The sequence below is a fragment of the Capra hircus genome, chromosome 7 (assembly GCF_001704415.2).
Source record: "Capra hircus breed San Clemente chromosome 7, ASM170441v1, whole genome shotgun sequence".
Taxonomy (NCBI): Eukaryota; Metazoa; Chordata; class Mammalia; order Artiodactyla; family Bovidae; genus Capra; species Capra hircus.
The window spans coordinates 42446943-42459507 of record NC_030814.1 but is presented as its reverse complement, the minus strand read 5'-3'; the positions used below and the strand labels follow the sequence as shown (position 1 = coordinate 42459507).

At 43.8% G+C, this 12565-nt stretch overlaps 1 protein-coding gene and 1 long non-coding RNA gene across 5 annotated transcripts in view; one reads left to right on the top strand and one right to left on the bottom strand.

Moving 5' to 3' along the window:
- The window catches only part of SGCD (sarcoglycan delta), a 1076456-nt gene that overhangs the window by 1027473 nt on the left and 36418 nt on the right, over positions 1-12565 (top strand). The window lies entirely within an intron of this gene.
- Positions 4362-12565, bottom strand: part of LOC106502364 — a 201264-nt gene continuing 193060 nt past the window's right edge. Inside the window, exon 7 of the long non-coding RNA XR_001918287.1 lies at positions 4362-5269. This is a non-coding gene — a long non-coding RNA (uncharacterized LOC106502364). The remainder of the gene's footprint in view (positions 5270-12565) is intronic.

The window sequence follows — 12565 nt, the reverse complement described above, 5'->3', positions numbered from 1 at the left end:
TGCTCACCCATGCCAGGCTCACATTCTTTTATTGGGCTTCACAACTACATTCCAAGGCTTTATTATCCCCTTTTTAGGAAAGTGAAACTGGAAGTATCTCAGCTAGGTATATTAATAAATGCAGGTTTTCTCTTCTTGCCCTCCCTAGCTTCTCCCCAATTTCCAGAGGGCACTTGAATATGATGAAGTGACATTGCTGAAGTCAGACAGTGCCTTAGCTCTGCCTCACACCTCTGTACCTCAGTGTTCCCATCTGGAAAACGGGACTAGCACCATGTATCTCACACAGGAGCTCTGAGGAACATTGCGGTATCTCTGCAAAGTGACCTGCACAGAGCTGGACGCAGAGGAACCGCTCCATCTGAGTTGCACCGTTATCTTCTGTTTGCCCGTTTATTCTCGCGTCTCCTGCACTGAGGTAGTAGGCGATTTTAAGTCGTTTCCTAAAAAGGCAGCTCCTTACCTCTTTGTCTCCCAGACAGTACTACGTGGGGGAAGTGTGCCTTTCTTACAGCTACTCTTTCCACCCTGAATGGAGGGGAATGAGGATGCTCTGAGAGCAGACCTTCAGGAAGTTAAGCTCCAACTCCTCCTAAACAGGTTCCCTACAAATTGTGCTTTCTAATTAAACCTTTCAAGGGTTAATTAGGAAACCACGTAAATCATTTTTGTTTCAGAATTCGTCTTTGTGGTTTGGCTAATTATGTGGTGAGATTTAATACGATTTCTCCTCGTGTGTGAAATTAATACATTGGATATTTCTAAAAGGAAGATATTGAAAGCATTTACCTGAATGTCAGGTTGAGAGCCAATAGAGTCTGAAGGAGTTCCACTTAAAGCGATGCTGGGAAAAGCTAGGCTGGTTGCCAGGGTCATTTTATATGGGATGCCTCCAAGACATGCATTCTGTCTCTTAACCAATAAGTCTAATTGTGCAGCCTTTAACAGTGCCTCATTACCAGGAGAAAAAAAAAAATCTAGGTTCCTCATGGAGGTGCTTCATTCCAGTTCCGACTCCCACCCTCCCGTGTGCATGCTCCTCTCTGGCTGCACGTGTCGTCCCCACTGCCCCCAGGCTTCCGTAGCTCTGGTGGCCCTCTGAACAGCGCAGCTTGCCTTGCCCGCCCCTGCTCGTCTGCATCTATGTTAACCCCATCTTTATTTTTTGTGTCTGATGCTTTGACACCACTGGGCCTTGCTAGGACCACTCCTCTCAGAGGTAGCTAATTCCTAGAGACAGGATGTAGCTTACCTGTGTGCAAGCACACACCTTTCCTGTGCAAACCAACCAGTCTGGAGTTCATACCTGCCCTCTACCCCTTCCTTTGTCAGGCTTTATATTCTGGACCACTCCCTGCTGTCAGGGCCGGGCAGGGACCTGCCGAGGTTATTCAGACTAGCCACCCCTCCTCTGTCTTGCCCATTTCTTCTCATAGAAACCTGAGTAAAGGCTCTTGCCCATGGCTTTCCCTCACTCCCTCTGCCTCCTGGCTGATTCTTATGCTTCCCTGTGTGGCATGTCATGCCTCCTGTTTCTAGGGAATCTGTGAATATATAGCAAGCATCTTCCTTCATGACAGCCATTTCATTGTGGCTCACCATATCTGATTAAAACAAATCTTGGGACAATTGAAACAGCATTTTTCAAAGTGTAGCTCAAAGGCACTTATTACTCCATCACACTTTCTCTGTTCCTCTTGAAAAGGTCTCATTCATGTAAGCCATGTTGAAACAGAGATGTCTGTTTCCCTAAATTCTGTCTCATGTTCATCTCTGAACACCCAATATTTAGCACAAGGCCCAGAGTGTTTATGTATGGAGTAGACATGGGGAATAAGTGAATGAACGGAAAATATCACAACCTTTTAAGCTGCATCCATTAGGAAAGGGGTCCCCAACCTCCAGGACCTAATGGTTGATGATCTGAGATGAAGCTGATGTAATAATAATAGAAATAAAGTCCACGGTAAATGTAATGCACTTGAATCATCCCAAAACTACTCCCCTAACCCCGAAGTCTGTGGAAAAATTGTCTTCCACGAAACTAATTGCTGGTACCAAAAAGGTTGGGGAACAGGGCATTGGAGATGAGTCAGGAAATGGCATAGTGTGCACGTTTCCCTAATCTGCATGGCGCACTGGAGCTTGGGGTTTCAGAGCACAGCTTGGAGTCCAAGGTCAGTCCCCAATTCCAGGTGTCACATCGACTACTATGGCTTTGGACAAGGTGTTTCACCTCTGGGTGTTTTTTTTTTTTTTCTTCATCCATAAAACAGGGATGGTAGCAGTATCTCTCTCCAAGTCCTAGAAGGATTAAAAGGAAAAAGGCCACAAGTCTTTTCACAAATTCTTTTCTGTAGTGCTCTTTCCTGCCCCCTCCTTCACCTCCTGACAGCCCCTTATCCTTTACATCACAACTCAAGAGTTTTCCCTTTAGGAAAGCTTTCTATGCTTTCTCTAATGCGGGCAAATCTCCCTAATGTGGACTTCTTTAACCCTGTGCATTTATCCTTAGTTGTATCTGTCGTCCTAATTTTTCACTGATGGTCATGACTTGTGAATGGATCTTTCTCCTTAGACTGTGTATGAGTCAGGTTTCTCCAGAGAATTAGAACCCAGAGGAGAGGTGCCTGGTAAGAAAGAGATTTATTTTTAGGACTGGTTCACACCATGGAGGCTTGGCAAGTTCAAACTCTGCAGGGTAGGCTGGCAGGCTGGATACCCAGGGAAGAGTGGCAGTTCGAGTACAAAGGCATTCTGTTGGCAGAACTCTCTCCTCTTCCAAGGAGGTTCGTCTTTTTCTACTCTTAAGGCCTGTGATGATAGGATGAGGCCCACCCACATTGTGAAGAGTCATCTCCTCTGCTCAGAGCCTACTGATAGGTTAGTCCTCATTTGAAAAAAATACCTTCACAGCAACATCAGGAGTAATATTTGAGCAAATGTCTGGGTGCCCTGGCCTAACCACACTGACACATAAAATTAACTGTCACAGACTGTAACCTGTATGAAGACAAAATTCTAACACTGCTGCCTGGTGAACCTGGTATGTTGTATTCCCTTAGTAAATTACGAGGGAACAGCACCTGAATGCAGTTAGTGGTAGATAGTGTTAATCTTTGTAATCAGAACTTTTAGTAGTGTTAGGATTATAAGGAGGAGATCTCCAGGACCCATGATTGTAAATGGTTCTTGTAGATGGAGGCAAGTTTTCAGAACGTCCACTGGTCCTGGCCACCCTCACAAGGTCTTCAAGGGGGAGAGTGGCCCTGAAGTGGAAGCAAGCTTGGTATGTGCAGCAAACAGCAAGGCAACTGACGTGGCTAAGACACAGTGACCAGAGACAGCGCCGTCCAGCAAGGAGGGCACAGAGGCAGCAGGTGGCCAGTGCTGTAAGCCATCCTGAATGGTTGTGAAGGCTGGGTGACAGTGTCCACTTGTGGGTTTGGAGCCCAGCAGTGAAATCAAGGCTTCCAAGAATCAGAGGGGATCCAGCAGAGGACCCCCTGCAGCACCTGACCCAAAACTACATTCTTCTAAAGAGAGGTTTATCTTCTAATTCACCCAAAGTTACCTTTTGTTCATAAAGCCTGCCTTCTAAGGGTTGCTTTAGCTCAGATGTGCCACCTTTAGAAATCTTGGCTTCTGTGAGGAGAAAAGCAAGAACAGTTAAATAGGTGCTTGCAAAATCCAGGGACGATAAGACGGTGGCTCGGACCAAGCTGGTAGCACTAGACTTTTCGAGAAGTGCTTGGATTCCAAATGTATATTGAAAGCAGAGACAGTGGAATTTTCTGACATAATACTGTGTGACTGTAAGGGAGAGGAGTCAGTGATAACCCCCAGTGATTTTTGCCTAAGTAACTGGAAAGATGAGGTTACAGACGACAGAGATAGAGACAGTTGCAATAGAACCACAGGCATAGGGGCTGCGACTGCAGAAATTAGGAATTTAGGTGCAATGTGTTAAGTTTAATATGCCCGTGGATATCCGGGGGGAAAAGCTGAGTAAGCACCAAGAGATACAAGTCTAGAGTTCAGGGCAGAGCCCAGACAGATGCCAATGAAGGAGTCATCCATGTAGAGAGTATATTTAGGCCAAGAAATGCATTAAAATCAGCTGGATGGCGAGTACTGACTGAAGTCAGGGAAATGAGGAACTAGAGGAGAAGGGGATGACAGAGGATGAGATGGCTGGATGGCATCACTGACTCAATGGACATGAGTCTGAGTGGACTCCAGGAGTTGGTGATGGACAGGGAGGCCTGGCATGCTGGGATTCATGGGGTCGCAAAGAGTCGGACACGACTGAGCGACTGAACTGAACCAGTAAGATATGAGAAGAATTGAGAGAGGAGTGTCCCTGAAGCTCAATCTTGAACATTTCAAAATGAAAGAAGTGATGGACAGTGTCAGTTACTGCCCAGACTGGCTAAGGAGACTGACACTGAGCCACTGGATTTGTCTCCATGCTGGAAACAGCAAACATGATCAAATATTTCAGGTGGTAACATCAAAGGGAAAGAAGTTAAGCAGTAGCTGGAGGGGTATTTGGGATTCACAGAGATAATACAACAAGTTTGTGTTAAATGAGGATGATGCAGGAGAGAAAGGGGATAGAACAGGAGAGGAGAGAGAGCTCTGGGGAGAGAAGAGCTAGGATGTAATTACAGGGTTTAACCTGGGTGTGTGGAGAGCTCGACCTGGTGGAAGGAGAGAAAACAGTATAGACGCAAGGTGATTGGGTGATGGAGACATGGAACTTTTCTTCTGCTGTCTTTATCTTAGTGAAATAGAAGCAAGGTCACTAGCAGAAAGGAAAAAAAAAAAGAGACTCTCACTTTCCCATTGGATCCCAGGACCACCCAAACTGGACTTAGGAAGAACGAGAGCCATTGATCTCAAGCAATGGATTATTATTGTTTGAATGACTGAGTGATCTTTATAGGGCTTGAATGTACTCTAGTTTATTTCTAGAGTGGAATCGCATCTGACAAAGGAAACTGCAAATAAATTCTGCTCTTTACTCACATTTCTCAAAGAACATGATGGGGAACCCACCTCGCAGTCTTTAGCATCTCTCATTGTCACCTCCATCTTCCCCTCTTGGTCTGTTTCCAAACAACACTCTGCCACTGCTGCAGCCCCCATGGTGGGGGATTCTCATCTGCACCCCTCTTTGTCTGGATTTTGTTAGGCAGACCAAATTTGTCTCTAGTGTTTCTGCATTCTGAAAGCTGGAGAAGGAAAAAAAGCAGCAAACGTAAATCTGTTGGGAAAAGAACAGGGAAAGCCAGGCCTTATTTGGGGGCTGACATGGAGAGAAAGGAAAGCTGGGAACACGCACACATGAATAATTTTTGTCACAACACCAATCAAATCCCCAATGACAGTGTTGTCATAAAATCTATACAGCCCCTACTCTCGGCTTTGGTCTTGGCCTGTTTTCTGGGCTACAGACTCAGGTTCACCACAATTCTTCTGTGGCTGTTCAGCTCCTCTTATCACCCTGTGTTTTACTACCTCTTTCTAAGCTTAAAATGCAGCATTTTATACCAAATAGAAAACCTCAGAGAAGGAAGCGTGGAGGTCCTCTTACCCAGCATTTCATGCTGTTCTGGAATCATTCTCATAACTTCCCTGACACCTAGCCATTGGCCTCATTACATCCTAGGAATGTGTTACATTCCAATGAGCTAAATCTCTGTACTTCTAACCCCTGATTCTCTGACTTAGCTCTGGGGCTACACAGAACAAACCTATCCAGTCCCCTTTGTGTAGGGAACTAGCCATCTTCTTTCCTTGATCTTGTCTCCTAAGTGTTCAGACAGCCTCTGAATCACAAATCAATCTACACTGAGGATGAAAGCTTTTTGCACAGTCTTTCAGTTCAGTTGCTCAAGTCGTGTCCGACTTTTGCGAACCCATGAATCGCAGCACGCCAGGCCTCCCTGTCCATCACCATCTCCCAGAGTTCACTCAGACTCACGTCCATCGAGTCCGTGATGCCATCCAGCCATCTCATCCTGGGTTGTCCCCTTTTCCTCCTGCCCCCAATCCCTTCCAGCATCAGAGTCTTTTCCAAAGAGTCAACTCTTCGCATGAAGTGTCCAAAGTACTGGAGTTTCAGGTTTAGCATCATTCCTTCCAAAGAAATCCCAGGGTTGATCTCCTTCAGAATGGACTGGTTGGATCTCCTTGCAGTCCAAGGGACTGTCAAGAGTCTTCTCCAACGCCACAGTTCAAAAGCATCAATTCTTCAGCACTCAGCCTTCTTCAACAGTCCAACTCTCACATCCATACATGATCACAGGAAAAACTATAGCCTTGACTAGACGGACCTTTGTTGGCAAAGTAATGTCTCTGCTTTTGAATATACTATCTAGGTTGGTCATAACTTTTCTTCCAAGGAGTAAGTGTCTTTTAATTTCATGGCTGCAGTCACCATCTGCAGCGATTTTGGAGCCCCAAAAAATAAAGTCTGACACTGTTTCCACTGTTTCCCCATCTATTTCCCATGAAGTGATGGGACCAGAAGCCATGATCTTCGTTTTCTGAATGTTGAGCTTTAAGCCAACTTTTTCACTCTCCTCTTTTACTTTCATCAAGAGGCTTTTTAGCTCCTCTTCACTTTCTGCCATAAGGGTTATGTCATCTGCATATCTGAGGTTATTGATATTTCTCCCAGCAATCTTGATTCCAACTTGTGCTTCTTCCAGTCCAGCGTTTCTCATGATGTACTCTGCATAGAAGTTAAATAAGCAGGGTGACAATATACAGCCTTGACGTACTCCTTTTCCTATTTGGAACCAGTCTGTTGTTCCATGTCCAGTTCTAACTGTTGCTTCCTGACCTGCATACAGATTTCTCAAGAGACAGGTCAGGTGGTCTGGTATTCCCATCTCTTTCAGAATTTTTCACAGTTAATTGTGATCCACACAGTCAAAGGCTTTGGCATAGTCAATAAAGCAGAAATAGATGTTTTTCTGAAACTCTCTTGCTTTTTTGATGATCCAGTGGATGTTGGCAATTTGATCTCTGGTTCCTCTGCCTTTTCTAAAACCAGCTTGAACATCAGGGAGTTCATGGTTCACATATTGCTGAAGCCTGGCTTGGAGAATTTTGAGCATTACTTTACCAGCGTAGTCTTCACCTGCTAGTAAATTAAACATGAAAGAGAATGTACTTGCTTCAAGCAGAGTTCCAAATAACCTTTTGCTTAGGGAGGATTAAAAGCTCCTTTAATGCCTGTATAAAATCCAATGAAAAGGTTAGAGCTGGATGAAATTGTATTTTTAAATGATATATCTAGCATGAATACTACAAGGAAAGGGAAGGGGCATGATTATCTGAAGTTGAGAGGCAAGATTAGGGAAAGGGTCATTCACGTGCATCCCACTAAACTGTAGTCTCAGTCCTGCTCTTCTGCAGTTTTATTCAGTGTCTGCACATTCCAGTGATTGAGCTAGGTGTTAGGATAGCAGTGGTGACTATTCCTTCATTTATAAATTCAACATATTTCCTGTGGACCTGCAACCTGCTAGCACCATTCTACCAAAGGGATATAGAAATGAACAACAAAATCAGAAGAAAAAAAATCCCTTTTCCACTTAATATTCTAGCGGGGGGGTTGGGGGAGAACTTCACAAATAAATGTAAAACTCTAATAGTTACAAACATGTAGGAAGGGAGTAAGGGGGATTGAGGTCAGAGATGAAACTTGAGGGGTTGGGAGAATCCAAATAATAGAGGGACTTGTGAGTCATGTAAAGAATTTCCATCTCTGCCCTACGAGCAGTGAGGATCCACTGAAATGTTTTAAGCTAGATATGTGTGTGTAGTGGGATCTAGTTTATATTAAGGAGAGAATGGATTTAATATAGAGAATGGATTGGAGGGGACCACGGTGAAGACAGAAAATTATTACAGTGATTCACAGAAAAGATTTTTGTTACTTGCACCAGAATGATAGTAATGGGTATAGAAACAAAGGGACAGATTTAAGAGATCTCGAACAGAAAACCAATGGGCATCATGGTGATTTGAATTTAAGAGGCAGGGAGAGCAAGTGTGTTTTCTTTTCAAATATGTAAGTTAATCTTACTTCATTTTAAAAATGATTGTATCGGAGCATAGCTGGTTTACAGTGTTGTTAGCAAAGTGATTCAATTATACACACACACATATTTGGTCTTTTTCAGATTCTTTTTTCACATAAGTCATCATAGAACATTGAGTAGCATTCCCTGTGCCATGTAGTCAGTCCTTGTTTATCTATTGTGTATATCGTGATGTGTACATGCTCATCCCAAGCTCCTGATTTATCCCTTGCCCCACATTCCCCCTTTGGCAACCATGAGTTTTTGATATCTGTCCGTCTGTTTCTGTTTTATAAATAAGTTCATTTGTATCATTTTAAATTAATGCCACATACAAGTGATATTATATGATATTTGTCTTTCCCCATTTGAATATGGAAATCTCTAGGTCCATGTATGTTGCTGCAAATGGCAATATTTTATTTTTGTGGCTAATGTTCCATTGTACCCATGCACCACATTTGTGTTGGCAGTTGTAAGCAGTGCTGTGGTGAACACTGGGGTGCAGGTATCTTTTCTAGGTATGATTTACTCTGATACATGCCCAGGAGTGGGATTGCTGGCTCATATGATAGCTCAATTTTTAGTTTTATATGGACTGTTCTCCATAGTGGCTGCATCAATTTACATTCCCACCAACAGTGTGGGAGGGTTCTCTTTTCTCCACAGCCTCTCCAACATTTATTGTTTGTAGACATTTTAATGACAGACCTTTTGACCGGTGTGGTTTGATTTGCATTTCACTAATTAGTGATATTGAGTATTTTTTCATGTGTTTTGCCCATCTGTATGTCTTCTTTGGAGAAATGTCTATTTAGATCTTCTGCCCATTTTTTGGTTGGATTTTCTGATATAGAGTTGCATGAGCTGTTTGTATATTTTGGAGATTAATCCCTTGTCAGTGGTTTTATTTGCAAATCTCTTCTCCCATTTTGTGGGTTGTCTTTTCATTTTGTTTATGGCTTCCTTTGCTGTGTAGAGATTTTAAGTTTAATCGGGTTCCATTTGCCTTTTGTTTTTTTTTTTCATTATTATAGGAGGTGGATCCAAAAAGATATTGCTGTGATCGATGTCAGTGTTCTGCCCATGTTTTCCTCTCAGAGTTTTCATATGTATAGTGTCTGGCCTTGTATTTATGTCTTTGATCCATTTTGAGTTTATTTTTGTGTATGGTACTACAGAGTGTTCTAATTTCATTCTTTTACATGTAGTCCAGTTTTCCCAGCACCACTTATTGAAGAGATTGTCTTTTCGCCATTGTATGTTCTGGCTTCCTTTGTCATAGGTTTGACCATAGTTTGACCATAAATGCGTGGGTTTAGCTCTGTACTTTCCATCCTTTTCCATCACCAAAATAGCGACCTCTGCAAGAGCTCAAGCTGATCAAATATTCTTTGTATCCTCTACCACCACTGTCCTCTCTCCGGCACCAGCGAGCCGTAGCCAACCGCATCTCCCCAGGAGCACCTCCAAGACTGGCGTCTCAGTTTCCTCCTGCACTGTGGAGCTCCTGACTGAGGTCCCCCTGGCCTTCAAAGTTGCCTAGGGAGGATTGGAGCCCATCCACTCCTGGGACAAACCTGGGGACCTACCCATGCCAGTCGCCTGGGGGTACCAACAGGGAAAGAAGCTCTTATGGTGGACCCGCCCCACTGCTTGTGCCTCCACTGTGGATGAGCATCTCAGGCTGGGGAGTACAGAGCAGCGGTGCCCACCTGTGGTGCAGGTTACTCTCTGCTTTGCCCTCCTGAAACCTGTTGCTGCACTCTTCTCCTTGGCTTCAAAGCTCCCCGTCCATCCAGGCTGATCTTCCTGCTGGTAAGGAATCTTCCTAAGGTGTGGGGACATTTCCTTCTTCACAGCTCTCTCCCCAAGGTGCAGGTCCTATAACTTCCCTTACTGATTCCTTGTTTTCCCTTTGTCCTGCTCCATTACATGGACGTTTTATTGCCCGTTCAGAAGTCTGAGGTCTTCTGCCCTGTTCAGTAGATGTTCTCTGTGAGTTCCTCCTCTTGGAGGTGTATTTTGTTTTCATGTGAGAAGGTGAGCTCCCCATGCTGCTTCTCTGCCATCTTTATCCTGTCCTCTGTGTTGGCATTTTAAAGGGTTATTTTTAGAGGATAAGTACTCATTTGTGACTTCCTGAAAACATAGACCTCATCTGAATAGACAGAACCACATAGAAATCAACACAAGCCCATCCTTCAGGAGAGTTCTGGATATATTTGCGAAATCTCTCTCCTTAAATATCCTCCAGCTTGAGATCTCCAAGTGAGCCTTGCTGAGAATGCATTTTTGTGTGCGTATCGTGGTAAAATATAACTGCTCTAAGATTCTTCTGCCAGGATGCTCATTTTTAATAAGGTTTTCACGCATTGCTCCACAGGCCTTCTGCTGTAGCGAGAATGCATCCTAGGTACTGATCAAGAGTGGCAGTGCCACTCACTGGCTAGCCAACACCACGACAAAGCCAGATCTGGCGAGGAAAGGCCATGGTTAAAGTGGGCACATGTTGAGTTTGAATGTCTGAGATGAAACAATAATGGGAGTATTGATAAGTAACATAAGTCTGGATTTCTAAGGAATTACCTAGAATGACAACACTCAGAATGATTTTGGCTATGGCAAGGAAGGATCATGCTAGATCAAGGAGCGGCATGCAATTTATCCTTGGAAGGCAGAGACACCCTGTTCTGAGCTTCTGGATTTATTAACAGGTGGTCTTAGAACCATTTGGGTATCTGATATAAGTCGTCTTAGTACAGAATCAATTGTTTATAAGACACAGGAATATCAGATAAAATCGAAAGGTAGGTGGACTCCATGAACAGGAAGGGGGACGCCATCTGGAAGTAAGGCAATTATCCTTTCTCTGTACATAAGTATTCCCTGCTTCTGTTGTAGATACAACAAACTGGCCACCTCAGTCCTAATCAGAGCGGTCAACAGAGACAGGCTAGTCCCATAATCACTCCAAGTCTCCAGGGAAAAAACCGTATTGACACATCTTGCAACATGTGCCAACCCTAGTACAAACATGCCAGCCCAGGGCATCTTTCTTCAACAGCCCATTGCAGAGGCTGCAGGGGCAGAGTTTCTGAGAAAGGACAGAAACAGGCCTGACCAATTGATTAACTTGTCTGCAACATAGTATAATTAACGCTCATCCAATTTGTGAAGGGAACAAAAGCTCTCTGCTTTACAATCAACTCTTAATTATCTTGATGGGTGTTAATTTGTACATCCATATTTCTCCTTGGTTAATTATTAATCTTATGGTTCCTGTCTACCATATTTTCTAACTCTCATTTTCCTGGCATCTAATAAAACCTGGTACTGGATCTTCATATTTCCTTTTCAAATTCTAGTCATCTCCCCAAGAATTTTACACCTCTCAATTGTATTTGTGTCACTGTTTGATCTTGTCTTATGTCTGATTTTTATGTAATCCATCTTGAAGGTGGCTATGCTTAAAAATTCTGAAAATCCCTGAAATATTTTAGACCTATTTGCATTTTTATTTCTTTTTCAAAGACCTGTGAGGGTGGTGAACCTCAGACGCTAATACAATTGCCCACTCAGACACTCTTCTTTCCTGAGAGTGCCAGGAGCCAGCCCCTAAGTTCCATCTGCCTCCATCCTGTGTTGTCATGCTTAGTAAATGACAACATAAAGACATCAATCTGGATGGCATTTTCTCCCTCTGTATCAGCCCTTCTAACCTGCCTGCCACTCCTTGTAATATTTTAAGCCAGATAGTCTCTCCAAACACATCCCACCACATCACTCCCAGTTAAAGACCCTTCAGAGGACAGATTCCACACCCCTCTCTTGGTCCAAAAGGCCTTTTCTCACCTCTTCAGCCCCCATTTCACCACTATCCATCCCCACCTCACCCTATTCTTCATGCATAACACACTCCTTATGCTTGCTCTGCCTGAAGAAAGCCCCATCTCCTATTACTTTCTCCTTGGGAGATTTCCCCAAGCTCCCCACTCCCACATCATATCCTCCACCTTCTCTTACAATCAATGTTCTTGCTACCATATTTCAGCTGTAAGTTTACAGGTTTGTCTTCTCCAGGTGAGGCAGTGTAATGAGTGCCAATTTTAGGACCAGAGTCCTTGGGTTCAGAATCAAGTTTGGCTGCTACTTTAGTTATGTGACCATTTGCAAGTTGTTTAACCTTTCTGTGCCTCAATTTTCCCTAAAAGAATCTCTTAAACAGTACTTAATTATATAGTCTCAACACTTAGCACAGGCTGCAGTCCATGGGGTCACAAAGAGTCGGACACGACTGAGCAACTTCACTTTTTACTCTCATGCATTGGAGAAGCAAGTGGCAACCCACTCCAGTGTTCTTGCCTGGAGAATCCCAGGGATGGGGGAGACTGGTGGGCTGCCATCTATGGGGTCACACAGAGTTGGACATGACTGAAGCGACTTAGCAGCAGCAGCAGTACATA